Source organism: Muntiacus reevesi, chromosome 4 (assembly GCF_963930625.1).
Source record: "Muntiacus reevesi chromosome 4, mMunRee1.1, whole genome shotgun sequence".
NCBI classification, from domain to species: Eukaryota; Metazoa; Chordata; class Mammalia; order Artiodactyla; family Cervidae; genus Muntiacus; species Muntiacus reevesi.
Genome location: NC_089252.1, coordinates 37,523,454 through 37,529,453, shown reverse-complemented (window position 1 = coordinate 37,529,453; position 6,000 = coordinate 37,523,454). Strand labels below are relative to the sequence as shown.

The 6,000-nt window shown below is 49.3% G+C and overlaps 1 long non-coding RNA gene across 2 annotated transcripts in view; it reads right to left on the bottom strand.

Annotated features, from left to right (window-relative positions):
- Positions 1-1,387: 1,387 nt before the first annotated feature.
- Positions 1,388-6,000, bottom strand: part of LOC136167652 (uncharacterized) — a 51,914-nt gene continuing 47,301 nt past the window's right edge. Inside the window, exon 4 of one of the 2 annotated variants that reach the window (XR_010663104.1) lies at positions 1,388-2,747. This is a non-coding gene — a long non-coding RNA (uncharacterized lncRNA). The remainder of the gene's footprint in view (positions 2,748-6,000) is intronic. The other variant, XR_010663105.1, reaches the window with a different exon arrangement.

The following is a 6,000-nucleotide window of genomic DNA, read 5'->3' as shown; positions in this document are numbered from 1 at the left end:
TGCCCTGGCCCTGCCCCTGCTCAGACGGTCACAGAAGCCGCATGTTCTGTCCACAGGGCTTCCCCTTCCAGACCCAGAGGGCAGGGCAGTTTGCCGATGGGTGAGCTGGGGCCTCGTGAGCAACGGTTCATCCCGTACGAGTCTGATCACTGAGACTCTGCCATTGGTCTAGGACTCTTGAGAAAACCGTGCTCATGGACCGGGTGCAGTTCACACTCCCGGTTTCTGGGTTCAGGGCACGCGTGGGGCAGGGGAGGTGCTCTCTGAGTTGTGGGTCCCCGGCCCCTCTGAGCCTGCCAGGCCCTCCGTCTGCAAGGAGCTCAGCATTAGGGCCATGGTCTGAAGCCGCTGATGGGAATGTGGCGGGGGAAAACCCCCCACCCCAGCCCAGCCTCACATGAACCATGTCCTCTGTGTCTGCCACGTCCAGGACCCCCTTGTCCAGTCTCCTTGAGGTCCGGCTGCTCCAGTGTGGCCGTTAAGACCTGCAGAGTCACCACGGGCAGCTTGCCTCGCTTCTCTCCTCCCTGCTCTGGAAACACGGACTGATGTGAGAGGACCTGCAAGGGTTACGGTTGGTGGGTCTACAGGCTTGTCCCAGGGCAGGGGCTCCATGATGGGCAGCCATGCGGAGCAGAGGGGTCCCTGCTGGAGGTCAGCAACCTGCCGGCAGCCACAGTGTTGCCCCCTGTGACCAGCGGCAGGTTGTGCGGGTCACTTCAATCAGGTCTGACTCTTTGCGACCCCTGTGGACTGTAGCCCACTAGGCTCCTCTGTCCATGGGATTCTCCAGGCTAGAATATTGGAGTGGGTTGCCATGCCCTCCTCCAGGGGATCTTCCTGACCCAGGGATCGAACCCATGTCTCTTATGTCTTCTGCATTGGCAAGCAGATTCTTTACCATCTGAGCCACCAGGGAAGCCCATGGAGGCTTTTAAAATGAACACCCCATCTGGGGTCCCCAGGGATCTCGCCTTCCTCAGGGGGACACTGTCACAGGGGTTGTGCTGTGCACCAAAAGGGTTAGAACCACAGGGCTGGGTTCCTGGATGGGTGTTACTCCAGCAAACTCCATTCTGTCTTCTTGGTTCTGGACCCAGGACTCCTCCTGGGCCCGCCCATGAGAATAGGCGGTGTGGCTATGGGCCTGTCCACGTCCCTGAGACTCGAACTCTGAAACCATCCTGGGGCTTCTAGAAGTTGGAAACAACCTGCACGGTGGCTACTGGCCATCACATAACCTTAGGATGGCCAAGACATTCCAGACCACGACATGTTTTCAAAGTTAATAAATAACACATTCATTTTGAATGTACTTCTGCTTATAATGGTGTTTGTCACAGAAAGCATTTTAAATAAGGTTAAAGGAGAAAACACAAACCAAACATCTGGCCAAAGGTCACTTCACATTTGCTGTAAAGACTTCAAATATTTCAACTCCGTGTGTGTTTACAGCGATCACACACATTTAATTTTACAAATGAAAACAAATCTTTCTAGGTCATCAGTTCATGTTCCCTTGCTTCACAACCCACGAAAATTGTCCCAAGTCATTACCTATTTCATTGAGACGTGAATTTTGGTGACTGCCGATCCCCCATCCTCGGTGACACCCTCATTTCTTTCCTTCTGCTGTTCCTGGCATGTCCAGTTGTTTGCAGTATTTCACTGCTATAAATAAAACCAGCATATCCTCACCGCTCATCATTTTCATGAGCATTCCTGGAGATTCACTTGGTATACGAGAGTGGGTTATTGTTAAGGGCCTTGATACAAATTCAGTCCAAAAATTTTAAAATGTAACAGTAGAAAGTTAGCCTACTTCATGTACGTTGAGTTCACATTTAACAGATTGAAGAGCTTTTAATGTAACTTAGCTTCAGGGTTCTGGGGAGAACTTGCTGTCGAGAGCAGTTGGACTAAGATGCTGTTGTGGGTCCCCCGAGCTCTGGGAACCCATGGCGTCCGGGTCACAGCTCAGCACCCAGGGGCTCCTGGCAGTGGGGGCTTCGGGGGGGCGCAAACAGACCGGAGGAGCAGGCTGTGTTTGTTTGTGCGCATTTGTTTACTGACAGCACATCGATGGCAGAGTCTTCCTGCTGCTGACACAGACGGACACTGCCCAGGTGATGAAGATCGAGCTGGGTCCAGCCCTGCAGGTTTACAACTCCATCCTCATGTTCAGGCGCTCGCAGGACCTCGCCGCGGAGGATGCCGTCTCAGGCCAGGAGGCCATGGGGGGACGCTGTACCTGAGGGACCATGGCCACCACCATGCCTTGTTCTCTCAACAGGAACCTCAGCCGCAGGCACTTGATTTCCGTGTCCCCATGGTCATGCCCAAGTACGAAGGGGACCTTGTAAAGCGGCCGTGGCTTTTACGTTTGGAAGAGTTGATGGCTGATCCAGTGCCAGCAATGGAGAAGCCCCCAGGCCCGGCAGGACCCTGACCGTCACCACTGCGGCTCTGATGCGTGGCAGGAATAGATCCAAGAAGCCCACGGGATGCATTTTTATCCTTGTCCCTTGCTGTCCAAGAAGCTGCTTCTCATTTTGCAAGGAAGAAACTCTCTAGGGTGGGACATGAGGAACACGGTTTTCAGGCACACACTGTTAATGTTTTCGCCAGCACAGCGTCTGAGCTTGGCTGTGATTTGCCCTCTGGGTGCAAGGAGTCTGAGAGGCAGAGGCCTGGTGCTTTAATGACTTCGTGTGAGATGTGTGCGCTTTACTCAGGAAAGTGCGGCTCTTTAGAAAAACAAATTAGTAATAAGCACGTTTTCATGATACATTAATTCTTATCTAGGTTCCATGAACCATTTCTCAGCTGTGCCGCTGGGTCTCTGGGAGCATCCCTGGGGGTCCCGTGAGAACAGCCAGCTGGACACTTGGCAGAAACTGGGAGGACCCTCCTGAGCTCCGCCTGTGGTGCTCTTACTGCCAGGGACCCAAGTCCTGACACAAACGCCCCTCATTCCTCCACCCACATGCTCACAGCTTCCACTCTGGGGGCCACCTGGGAGGCTGACATCCCGCGGGCCGTCTGCCTGTGTGTCAGGAGGAGCCGTGTTCACCGGGGCCCTGGGTACCTGTCTACAGACAGAGGCTTCATCAAGGGGAGAGGTCTAGAGCCGGGTGTCTAGTACTCGTTTAAACAAGTCTTTTTTGTTATGAGCTCGTATTTGTTTTGTGTAAGTGACTATATTTGAGACTGAAGCTATGCAAAGTCAGCCTCACAGTTTTGGAAGACAAGCACCCCCTTTCTTATACCAAACAGTAAGAGTCACCAACGCCCTGTGGAATGGAGGCGCCATTGTTTTGGTTGGGTTTGGGGGTGGGATGCGGTTTGTTTTTTATTTTTGCCAGTGGGAGAGAAAAGAAAGAAATAGAATCAATCCTATGGTACCCATTTGCTTCAGTTAAGAATCTTAGGGTTTAGGAAAGTTGCTTGGAGAGTTTATCAAACTTCAAGTCACTGAGGAAGAGAACTTCTCCTCTCAGAGGTGTGCTTAGATTCCATTCTTTAGAGTCTCACTTTGCCTACATGGCATTTTACTATGTTATTGGTTGATATGCGTTTTTTTCTGTTTGGCTTTTCTTTTTTTAAACTGCCACATACAATTAAAATTCCTGCTTCTGCTTTGTTACAATTGTAATGTATTTTAAATGATAATAAACAGATAAAATAAAAATCCCTGCCTCACTGCCTTCATGAATATGATAGCCTGGAGGCTGTCCTCCCCCCCATCCCCTGAAGGACCACAGAGAGTAACCCTGCACCCCTGAGTCAGCAGAGAAGTCAGCCCTTACTGAATGCGGGAGGTGTGTTTCCTCAGGGAAAGTGTTGATGATTTGAGAGGTTTATTAATTAAAAAGCATCTCAAAATGGCTTTTATGTAGGCTCCATGGAAGACAGGAGATTTGCAGTTTGTGTATTTAATACATGTCATTTCCACAGAAGAATCGAGAACAGGACAAAAGATTCTGAGCCACATTAGGGTTGAATTTTGTGTCCCTCTACTGATGCTGAAGCTGAAACTCCAATACTTTGGCCACCTCATGCGAAGAGTTGACTCACTGGAAAAGACCCTGATGCTGGGAGGGATTGGGGGCAGGAGGAGAAGGGGGCGACAGAGGATGAGATGGCTGGATGGCATCACCGACTCGATGGGCATGAGTTTGAGCAAACTCTGGGAGTTTATGATGGACAGGGAGGCCTGGCGTGCTACGATTCACGGGGTCGCAAAGAGTCAGACATAATTGAGCGACTGAACTGGACTGAACTGAACTGAAGACAGAACGATCAGACAGACTGAAACTGATCCAAGCTCAGCTTGAATCAAGCTGTTTTAAATTTGGCTTTGAGCATGTGTGCACGCGTGAATGTAACCGATGCAACACAAGTGTAAGGTGCTGGACACCTAACAATAGCCACTGAATAGGTCTCAGAAAAGCAACAGCAATCCATTTCCTGAACAATCCTGCAGGGATCTCCCACATATATATTCAAATTTGCATCAAGCTTGACCCCCAGGGGCCCACTCTTAGTATGGCTCATCTCAGGGGCCCAGGAGCAGGTGGGGCAGACCCTAGGATCGTCCTGAACATGAGTCCACCACGCCCAGAAGCAGCTCTAGCCAGCTCCCTCCCCTGTCCCTGTGGTCTCCTGAAGGGCTTGGAACTGGAAGGTTAGGAGGTGAGCTCCTCTGCTCTGCCAGGAACCACCCCCTCCTCCCCTCTTCACCACCCTTAGCTGTCAGGCAGCATCCAGAAATACCCAGATGTTGTGAAGGCCTCCACTGCCCTGGGTACCAGCCTCACCCTCATTCCCCTTTTCTCTTCCTGAGTCCCACCCGGAACATGAGTGAGTCGAGGAAAAGCAAAAAGCAAAAACCAGCCACCATGGCATCAAGAGATACAGGCTTCTAGGATGTTAGAAAGGGTTCCCACAAAGGAGCCCTCATATATATTGCAATGCTGGAAATTAGATCATTAGCAAGAATCCTAAGGGGGCTGGCACTTCTGAGACCACAGTCTTTAAACATCTGTAATTTGAGGTAATTTCTGCAAAAATACATTTCTGTCACTTTCAACAACCAGCAGACATTCTAAGAAAAACCTACCCTTAATCAGCTCTGCCTCAGCTGGTAAAGAATCCACCTGCAATGCTGGAGACCTGGGTTCAATCCCTAAGTTGAGAAGATTCCCTGGAGAAGGGAAAGGCCACCCACTCCAGTATTCTGGCCTGTAGAATTCCATGGGGTCACAAAGAGTTGGACACAACTGAGCGACTTTCAATCAGCTCTGTACTCTCCTTTCCTCCCTCTGTGATTAGATGCTAACCTTGCATAACCAGGAGTTTGGGATGGATATGTATCCTCTACTATATTTAAAATGGATAACCAACAAGGACCTAGTGTATAACACAAGGAATTCTGCTCAGTGTTACCAGCAGTCTGGATGGGAGAGGAGTTTGCGGGAGAATGGATGCATGTATATGTATGGCTGAGTTCCTTTGCTGTTCAACTGAAATTATCACAACATTGTTCATTAATCAGTTATGCCCCAATACAAAATAAAAAATGTAAAAAGAGAATTGATTAATACATAATGGATGTGTTAATTAAAAAAAAAAGAAATGAACTTATTTATAAAATAAATACATTCACAGGCATAGAAAACAAATTTATGGTTCCCAGAGGGGAAGGATGGGGGGAAGGGATAGTTAGGGAGTTTGAGATGGACATGTACACTCTGCTACATTTAAAATGGATCACCAACAAGAACCTACTGTATATAGCACTTGGAATTTTGCTGAATGTTATGTGGCAGCTTGGATGGGAGAGGAGTTTCGGGGAGAGTGGATACATGTAAATCCCTTCGCTTAGTAAATCCCTTAAACTATCACAACACTGTTAATTGGCTATGAAGTGAAAAAGTGAAAGTGTTAGTCACTCAGCTGTATTCAACTCTTTGCAATCCCGTGGACTGCTGTAGCCAA